General features: G+C 36.0%; 1 protein-coding gene across 10 annotated transcripts in view; it reads left to right on the top strand.

Moving 5' to 3' along the window:
* The first annotated feature begins 9752 nt into the window (after positions 1-9752).
* The window catches only part of LOC111057346, a 214491-nt gene continuing 213906 nt past the window's right edge, over positions 9753-10337 (top strand). For 3 of the 10 annotated variants that reach the window (XM_039434055.1, XM_039434054.1, XM_039434050.1), the window contains exon 1: positions 9773-10020. The gene's annotated coding sequence lies outside the window, so the exon portion shown is untranslated. Of the gene's footprint in view, positions 10025-10337 lie in introns of all 10 variants that reach the window. The other 7 variants (XM_039434058.1, XM_039434051.1, XM_039434056.1 and 4 more) reach the window with 5 other exon arrangements.

Below are 10337 nucleotides of genomic sequence, written 5' to 3'. Positions count from 1 at the left end.
GGATACAACTCAAAAATAATAGATATTAAATTGAAACGATTAACAAAGTTTGACCCTTGAGAGTTTGGTAATCTGAACTGATGAAATTCAAAAATGTATCCTACTCACCCTGTGCTGTTTTATTTTTCTCTGTGTGTGTTTGTAATTTTGCGTGTCCATGTGTGTTTGTGTGCCTTTAAACTTCATGCTTGTAAATACCGCACTGCACGCTAACAAGAAAATCACATAACTTTTTTTCAGGGGATGAAGCAGCTTCTCGACACAATTTTGCACCAAGCTTTTTGTCACAACCCACTTGTCGTCGCTGCAACTTGCCACAGTTCACGTCCCCAACTTGTCACTGCCAACTTGTTCATGCAACTTATCATCGGCCTGATTTTCATTGTCAACTTGCCGTCGACATCTTACCGCCAACTCAACTTCCACTTCCCACTTGTGTGGAAAACAGTTATCCAGATGACTATTTGATGCCGTTAACATTACCTTTTCATAGGATGTGGTTCTGAAACAAGATCAATATTGAGGCTAAAAAAAAAAGAAACTCCCAGTCCCGGTTCCTAGGACACTTATTAACCCTAATGAGCCATTAAATGTTGCCTATATTAAATCTATGATAGGCTATTTTGGTCGAATCAATCCACATAATCTATTGGTTGATGATCTATTAGATTGAGGCCCTTTGCACAGTGACAGTTTAAACTGAATTCAATTTTAAACTGGATTAAATCCGTATTAAGTATCGTTCCTTATATTGTGATTCATTTTGAGTTTAAGCCAACAGCTGATTAAATTCAGTTTAAGCTTTGGCTGTGCAAACGGCCCCTAGTGTTCTAGAAACCGGGCTCTATATATTATAGCAAGAATATCAAAACGTTTTTTGATCCTCGAACTCAATTATCGAATCTCAATATTCTTGGAGCTGGATTCACAGGGACTGATGCAGTCAACAGTGAAAACATCCTCAATTGAAACAAGTCATTGAATCAAGAAATCAGAATTCAAAAGCCTCAAAGTTTTCCTTCTTCAATTGGAATGGACTAAATTGATAACATAATATGAAGCATGTATGGATTATTCATAGCATAAGAACAGATAATATAATATTAAGCATGTATGGATTATATAAGTACAAAATATTGATGTTTTTATCAGCATCAGTCACAATTGAAATAAATGAATCAGAGAATCTCATAGAATCCAACCAATAACCTGAATACCAAATTAAAAAGCATTCCAATCTTCATTCTCATAAATTTTAAATGACCAAATAAATTGAATGGCCTCTTTAGTACTGCAGTTTAGTTCACTTCAATGATCCTTCGAGCATCCTACATCTTCAATCTTTTTCAAGTAGCACATCCTCACAAAGTGGCAAAGTTTTATTGCTTACAAAACTAGCTTGTTTGGCAGATTAAGTTCAACAAGAAACTACATCCAAGTTTATTGCCTCAATAAAGGTCGGTTGCCAGTGTGGTAGGGGACGACGAACGATATTCCAGTTGATTGAGAGGCTTGCGGTTGAGAACGTCATTCGCCAGTGCATTGTTGCTTTAACCTCAATGCAGTTCAGTTGCCACCCTCAAATGAACGACTTTTCAAATAAACGCCCGAGTTTTAAGTGTTATAAAGACCAAGCATATGTTCAATCAATTTCCTTCAACCATAAGCGGAAGAAAAAGTTGTTTTTCACGAGTTTTAGCGACGGAATCCATTTGGCATCCTGCCTGAATCCACTTGTCAGAATCTGTTCTTTTCTGAGAGGATAAATATTTCTTCTTCTTTAATTTCCCATCGTTTTGCTCGCTCGTTACTAGCGAGGGGCGACTGAACCCTCTCGATTGTATCCTTATTTCTCTCTGTATCTTGCCGAAATCTGTGATAAATGACTTTCCGCTCTTTTTCAGTGAGTTATCACGTTGTTTTGACTAGAATCTATTCCGCCTGGATGAAGCTATTCATGGTGAAGAAGAAATATCTCACTAACGGAGATTTTTTAGACACAGATCCTCTCCTCGGTGAAAATGATCGGTATACTTCAAGAAATTCCAACTATCAGTGGTAAAGCTGAGAAAATGAGAGAATTACACCAGACTACTCTTCCTGAACGATTTTTACATTCTCACAACCGTATACCTATTATTATTATATTGTAGAAGCTTGCTCCATAGAATATGATGATAGATTGAAGAGCTCTCGAACATAGAATAGAAAAAAGATATAAGAGTATTTTTTATCTTTGATTATGTTTTATACAAAGGGTTGAAAGTTGAAAGTGGATGCCAACGAATCAAAATATATATGGCTACAGTAAACAATTTAGTTGTTAGCCAGGCGTGGGATGTAGTATATGAAAATAAGTCTTCTCTCATGTAGTTTACAATCTGAAGTAGAATATTCCTACCAGTCTTGTTAACAGCTAAATTTGCGATCAGCTTTGTAAAAAGTAATCCATTTGACAGCATGGCGATTTGAGTAGATGGAGGTTCTACCACACATAATACATTGAAAAATGAAATTCGCTTTTTTTGCGGTACAAAATCACAAATCTATGGCATTTACACACTGGAATAAAAACGTTTGCGAGCCAACCACATCCGAAAATATTCAAAAATTCATCCCCAATACCTACCAGAATATGGAGCTGAGTGATATCCATGCACTGACACCGGTATCTCAAAATAACACCACATACAAGGCAATTCCATCAGTCCATACTTCCAAGAATGTATTGATTGGAGTTCTCCGAAGCTTTCATTGAGGTCACCACATGAAGTGCTTTGCCATCCAATTTCGTCGTATGTCATCATCTCTCCTGTCTAGTCCACCATATACTACTATAGTTGGACTCACTATCAACTGTCAGCATCTTTTTTAAATAACTTCAATGCTCCCCATGCAGCCAATGCTGACCGTTCGGAGTGAATGTCACTATAGAGCTCTGTAATTGTTTTCCAATGAACTATTCGCCATTTCAAAAGTGGATGGGTCCCTTTAATCAAGATGAAAGGCAGTAGATGTTTGTACATAACTACAGATATATCATTCATGTTATGTGTGACTACAAAACATTTATATGAGAGTGTGTGAGCCGGTGAGTGGGTATGTGGATGCAATAACAATCAGCAAATGGTATGAACACTTATTTACCATCAAAACAGGCAATCAATCAACTCAATTTGTATGTATTGATTGTCTTATGTGATGGTCACCATGAATTGAGCTTTGAGCAACCGATGCGTATCAGAATTAATGGAGTGAGCATCTAATTGATGACATGTACGTGCAGAGTTTTGGTCAATAGCTTGGACCTGGAAGTGCATCAGATGAACTTGAAGGAAACGATTCAATTATTGAACGTTCATGAAAGAATAGAGTTCAATAAGAGATGGCATTAGAACAAATAATTTGAATTGTGAATAGCAGTTCAGGTGAACATTAAAATTAGGGATGTCAATCCCGGGACTGATTTCCAATCCCGGTATTTCGGGATTATCCAATATCCAATTGGCAAAAATCAGTTTAATGTATTTTTAACCAATTGTTCCTCCTTAATTACATGTTCAATAACAGTACAATAACAATACATGTTCAGTACCAGTGTGTGGAGATGAAAAAGGGCCCATTAAAGAGGGAGAGGCTATTATCAAAATGAAAAAAAAAATACTTGGGAATAATATTAAAATTGAACATTCTATTTCTATAAATGTTTTCAAGATTAGGAGTAGCTGTTTTATTTGATGTCCTACCTTAAATTTGCTGTATCCTAAATGATATTGAGAACTGAGGAAAGCAAGATAACTCATCAGAGTCTTTTTATGTAGAACAAAAGCATTTCTATCCTACATCAGGACGGGATAGAGCTCACACTTTAATTACGTCAAGTACTGTGAAGTGAAATATCACTTAAATTAATAATATTATAATAAAATAAAATACTTTTTGTAAGACCGTAACGCCATACCGACCGAACAACGCGAAAGCTGAACCACTACACTACTAAAGTACTAAATGAAATTTCGTAGAGCCAACTATAATATTTACTTCAACTACATATTCTACTTATGATAGAGAAAGAGAAGATGGCATGAGAACAAATAATTTAAATTGTGAGTAGCAGTTCAGGTGAACATTGAAATCCATTCAGTCTTTTATTTCAAGCTCTTTAGTCTAGTATCATTTAACCTAGTTTTGATTCCCCGAGCCATTTCTTTCATAGTTTTTTGTTAAAGATTCCTGTTTCAATCCAAACAGATTCTATGAGTTGAGATCCAGTACATTCAATCTGTCAATTGATATTCAATGAATCTGGCCCGGTTACACAAAGGTTTGTTGAATTTTAACGGTGTTTGAATGACGGTTGAACGCTACGAGAACCAATCACAGAAGCAGAAGACGTATTCAATTGAAGTTGAAATTCCACAGACCTTCGTGCAACCGGTCCCAATGTCAAATCTTGAAAACTATAATATTTTTGCTGCGTTAGCATAGGAAATCGTTCATAAATTATTGCATATAATTGAACCAGATCATAGGATGCCCAATGAAAGTGACAAAAATAGAATTCCACAAAACCAAATTACTTATTTTTCAAGACCTGAGAAACAAGAGGCTTTTTCAACAACTTGAAACTCTTCTAATAGATGAGCAATAGATCCAGATGAAGCGTTTCCAATTCTCAATTATTCAAACTTTAATCTTTTCTACATCTCTATTAACAATCAGAACTTATCGAAAGCATTACAAACCAAATCGAAGAGTGGCTTCCAAGAATGGAACATTATTATAGAGAACCATTTAGTTTTGGAACGTTGTCCCCCAATTTCGTGGAGAGACCAACGTGGTTAATGTTGTTATTTTCCCGGAGTTCTAGGGGTCTCTAAATACTAATCACATCATCACAAGCTTTTCACTTTCAGGAATCCGAAAGAAAAACATTCTCATCTGGGTAATCCGATAAAAGGCTGCAAGCATTTTTAGTAGGCACCCGACAAAAATAATAGTAGAGGCAAACAAATAAACAAACGTATTACTCTGGTGGCATTCATGTTTGTCAGGGTGAACTTGGCCATTCCAGGATTCCAGGCATGTCGCCAATTAAAGATAAATCGTTCGGCAAACCTAGAAGGAAAGATTTTTCTGTTTCGAATGGCGCTCTACTCGTATAATTTATCACTTTCTGAATTCGAAGGTCGTTCCCTAACACAGTTTGTAGGGCCTACTGATGGACTTCTCAAACTATTCCAGATCCCACGCATCCCCCATAGTCTCAATGGATTAAAAGGATGATAGGAAGACGTCCGTATCTATAAATGTTCAGATCGCAATAGAAGTTAGGAAAGGAGTTTCTCTATTCCTAATACGATTACAATTATACTGTATACCATAGATCCATCTTCTCCAGTTCACAAGTGGATATTACGATATAAAAAGTCCTGCTGTCCTCCATTCTGTTTTGAAGATTGGATTCAATTCATGAAGTTAGAAAGTGCTGAATCATAACCTCTTTTAGACTGATTTTCAATCAAAATTCGGGAATGGAAGAAACCCGTTTTTCAATTATTTTCAATCATTCTATAATTATGTGCTTTTGCCTCTGTTGAATAAATAAAGAGTTATTCCAACATAATTCTCATGTACACCAACTAGAAGTGAAATTAGTAGTATAATGAAAAATTAATTCATTATGAATTATATGAATTAAAACTGTAAATTGAACTGTATAAATTAATTAATTGCGTGTGCTGTCAATGTTTTGTCATTTAGTCATCACAAAACCTATACAGTAGTATGTTTGGAAGAAGGTATCAAGATTCAGTAATAATTTATTCATTTGACAGTTCTGATAATAAATCATTATACGAGTGAAGTCATTCACTTATCGTGGCTTTTATTGTATGTGAGATGTACCCTATTATCCTACTCATCTATTGCTACTACCCTATACTTCAAACGTAGAATGATCAATTGATTAAACTCATTCAACTTCACAATCACAGTACATGAATCGTACCAACAATATGTGTATATGTGAGAAGCAATTATTATAGTCATAATTGAAGCAATTGGAGTCATTATATCCAGAGACTACAAACATTAAAAAAAATTCCACTAGAATTAGGAAATTGGGGAGAGTGAAGAGGTTCAAGGAAGGAAAACCAAATCAGTTTTCACTATCCACAGAAGTGGATGGCAGCCATTCAATGAAACAAAGAGAATAGAAGCAAGCAATTGAATCGAATTCAAATAATTATTTGCTATAATTCCACAATGTTTTCCATATTTCAATGTTCATCAAGGTTATTTATTGAGATGTAAAACTCCATCATGATAACTATCGCTGTTCAAAATTGTTAATATTATTTTCATTCCAGTTAAGAGCCATGGAACCCAGATGGGAGGATTCAAAACTGTTATTTTTTCTAATTATTTTACATCGACCTCCACTATATTGAATATCCATCAGCTAGAAAGAGGAATTGGAATTGGAAAACAAAAGAGATAAGACACGATCATATCATGCGGAGCGATAAAGACCAAAGAGAGAGAGAGAGAGAGAGAGAGAGAGAGAGAGAGAGAGAGAGAGAGAGAGAGAGAGAGAGAGAGAGAGAGAGAGAGAGAGAGAGAGAGAGAGTGAGTGAGAGAGAGAGAGAGATAGAGAATTGATTGATTGATTATTTGATATTATTAGGGTGGAGTTAGGACTCCTGGTTCTCTCTGCCACACAAAAAGAAAAGAGAAAGAGTGAGTGTAAAAATGAGAGAACATGCGTGATAGTGACGTAGTTGTTGACTGAGAGAGAACGAATTCCTAACGTGCTATGACGTAAATGTACAAATTGGAATTCTAAAACAACGAAAACAAAAGCTCAATTCGCTTGCCTGGTTCGTGAATCATAAACTGCAAAACAACTGCTAATTGAAACGGCAGTCTGACCGGCAGAAATTATTTACTAGGGGTGTGAGACTCACTTTAAACTACTGTCAGTAGACCCTGTAATGGTCTCGTCAATGCTTCCCATTCAACAACTGCTGACAGTTCTACGTGAATCTCACCTGCAGTTGGATCGTCAGATGTGAGCTCATATTATCACCTGTACAGCACAGGTGACCATTAGTAGACGCACAGCACACACAGTTCGCATTTTGCAATATGCCAACATCAACTTTTGTCGCATGATTTTGCAAGCCGAGCGTTATTTAGTTGCATTGATTGCAGTTCATTCGAGATATTTTTTTCATCAACATCGTAGTTGGTCCAATCAGGAGAATGCACGTGACTAACGATGACCTCTGAGAGTACAGTATCAATTAACGTTATTTCCATAACTCTGAAGGAAAGAACATTTTTATCACGTATTTCCCCAAACAATGAAGTGCAGGCACAATCAAGCTGACTTTGATAATAGAAGTTCACTATTCTTCTATTCGATCATTCTTATAATATTATATTCAAATAAATACAATTCTATCTATATTATCAAAATTAGAAACTTCATATCATGCAATTCGCTATGTTGAGGTGGCCGAAGTCCACCCACGACTGTAGAGCCGAGAAAAGTAGAGTAAAGTGAGTATATATCATGCAATGATGATTCTAATTCGAGTTATTATATATTTGTTGTTGTATGCAACAAAAACATTGCAGTGTTCCTGGTGATTCATGAATATCATTAGATCAATCTCCAATAACTCTAAATAAAAATAAATTCATAATTAGAGTATTTTAATAAAAATATGCAAAGGTTTTATCAAGAAAATTCTTTCACAGTCTACAGTGAGTATTTTGGAAGAATAATTCCAATAAATTTCTCTTATAAATTAAAGTGCAAAGTGAATAAAGTAACGAAAAAAGTACGTAGAGTGGCAGAGAACCTTCTCGACCACATAAATATGCAGACTGTTCAAATATATATTCTGTGTATCATCTATCATCCGATCGTATATTTCAAAGGCCACCTCTCACCATTATTTCCCTTGATAGACGAAATTATAGGAGTTCTCTGTGCCACTGGGAATAGCAGTTGGTTTTCAAAGTTCATCCCATAAAAACACGAGAGTTATTGGAACAATCGACGATCATATCACGATGAAGATTCTGAGTTGATGATATTTCCAGTGATGGGATATAGTAAGGCAATGCCAAAGTCAGGAAATTGAGGCTTTCAAATACTTTTCAACTCATACCACTACATGATATCGGTGGAGTTTATTTTGACGTCGGAGTACACCATCTCTATCTTCCACCTTTTGAGGCCAATCTATCCTCTCTCTTGTTCCATTCTCTTTTAGGCATTTTCGTGTTAATAACTGCTTTTGGTTGGTGATTGGAGTGAATATTGAAGAGTGGAAAGCTTTGACGCCAATGTTAACCGTGAAATTCTGGTGTTTTCTTGTTTATTACGTCCCACGCTCAAAATCCCCTCAAGCGATTGAGAGGCCCGAAAGGGAAGTGCTCTCCTATTTCCAATCTGCATGGAGTTGATAGATCTCTTCACGCAGAATCTCTTTGATGAATTTCCATAGTGAAACCTGCACAAACACGTCTATTCGAGTTATCAAACCTGACACGAGATCGTATTGATGATTGACATGGTTCGTGATATTTTAGTTTTGTTTTGTGTGTGAAAATAGTGATTGACAATGAGGTCAATGAGTTTGAACGACTTAAAGGTGTATCAAGAGAAACTTTTGTCAGCCCAAGGAGGGAGAGTTTCCATAATATATTGTGAGCTTTACAATGCATCAGTTTCTTTTAGAATTTCTGAATATTTCTAGTGTCAGGTTACAGGTTGTAGAGTTCCATTCTCAAATATCTGTATCAGTAATAATTGATAATTAAATGAGAACAAATACGATTTGAGATCAACAAGAAATATAACACAGTTTTTCATGTAATGAGTGTCTGTTGAGAACATTTATAGTGATAACTTATAAGTAGTTTTGAGGTCAAGAGATATGTTTGAACAAGTATTGAGCATTTCACAATTTGGAGATCTAGTTTCCCAATTCATCATTCAAAGCCCAAGATATTTCCATAGTTTTCATACAAATGGGGACCTTTGAGAGGAAAGGAATATGTTGGAAAAAATACAACTTTCAGCCTAGTACGTAGCAAAAACGAATACCATGATTATTTTATCTTATTTATTAATTAAATACTCATACTCCCAGTTGCACATACATTCATTAATTGTAGCCGGTCTCAAGTGACGCCACCTAACAGTATGAATGCATCAAAACTCAATGAACAAGCTTTTTTGACAATATATTTTTAGTGCAATAAAGATACCTAACCGTGGTTAAATTTAGCAGATGTAAGTGCAGCTGGGACCTAGTCTATTATCGTACAGTTGTACCTAGGCTATAGATTTTACAGGGCTGGACTAGAATAGACTAGATTTTAGTTGTATGCTTAGAGTCCATCATGGAAAAACCTTCAACTCAAGGACGATAACGAATCACCGGATGAGAGATAGTGAAGTTATTTTTCTCTTCCCATCTACACGGTCATCCATCCAAGTCCAGCCTCATGTTTCCGTGACTTAACATCACTACTGAGCACTTACACATGGATTAAGTACACGCAATTGACAACTCATTTCCAGGGTCAAAGGGTGATGCTCCTTCTCTCTTCAATGCACTCACCACCCACTCGATGACCTCCTCTTTGTTTCAGCCCTGGAATGGGGGCTGTTGCACTTTTCACGATACCAATTGTGCGCATGCGCGTGCCTATTGCACGCCACCTGGCGACCATTGAGTGCAGCAAAAAGCCGGCTCTCATTCGGCCATCGTCTGTTCTCGGGGGTGGATCGCGCGACACAACCTCAAAGTAAGCCGCGTGTTCGAAATCGCGATAAGCATTCAGTTTACGATATCCATAAAAATACGTGTTGTTTGGATCCACACAGATATTGACATCTTTCAAGATCCATTTATATTGATATAATAATTCAATCAGTTCCAGAAAAATTCCAATTACTAAAATAAGGTGTGTTAATACCGGGGAATCAAACAAGTTGTAGGTTGATAACAAAATACTATAGTTAGATCTCATGATTGTTTTCTGTTACATATTTTCATGGTGTAGAATCAATCATTTTCCTGTCTTGTCTACAAAAATCTATTCTCTGAACTCCAGTTCTATTATTATAATTTATAAATGTATTATTATTTTAGTGTGAGAAGATTCTCATTGAGAAGATTTTTGTAGACTAGGAATGGTATTTTTATTCTGTATAAACTTAAATTTCATCGCTAACAATGCAATCATTGCATTGACTTGAATGGGTTGAATTCACCCTATTGAGGAAACATCGTCAGAAATGTTGCACTGTT

This window comes from Nilaparvata lugens, chromosome 8, assembly GCF_014356525.2.
Source record: "Nilaparvata lugens isolate BPH chromosome 8, ASM1435652v1, whole genome shotgun sequence".
Taxonomy (NCBI): Eukaryota; Metazoa; Arthropoda; class Insecta; order Hemiptera; family Delphacidae; genus Nilaparvata; species Nilaparvata lugens.
Note: the sequence above shows the minus strand (reverse complement) of the source record. Positions and strands in the feature narration are given on the sequence as shown.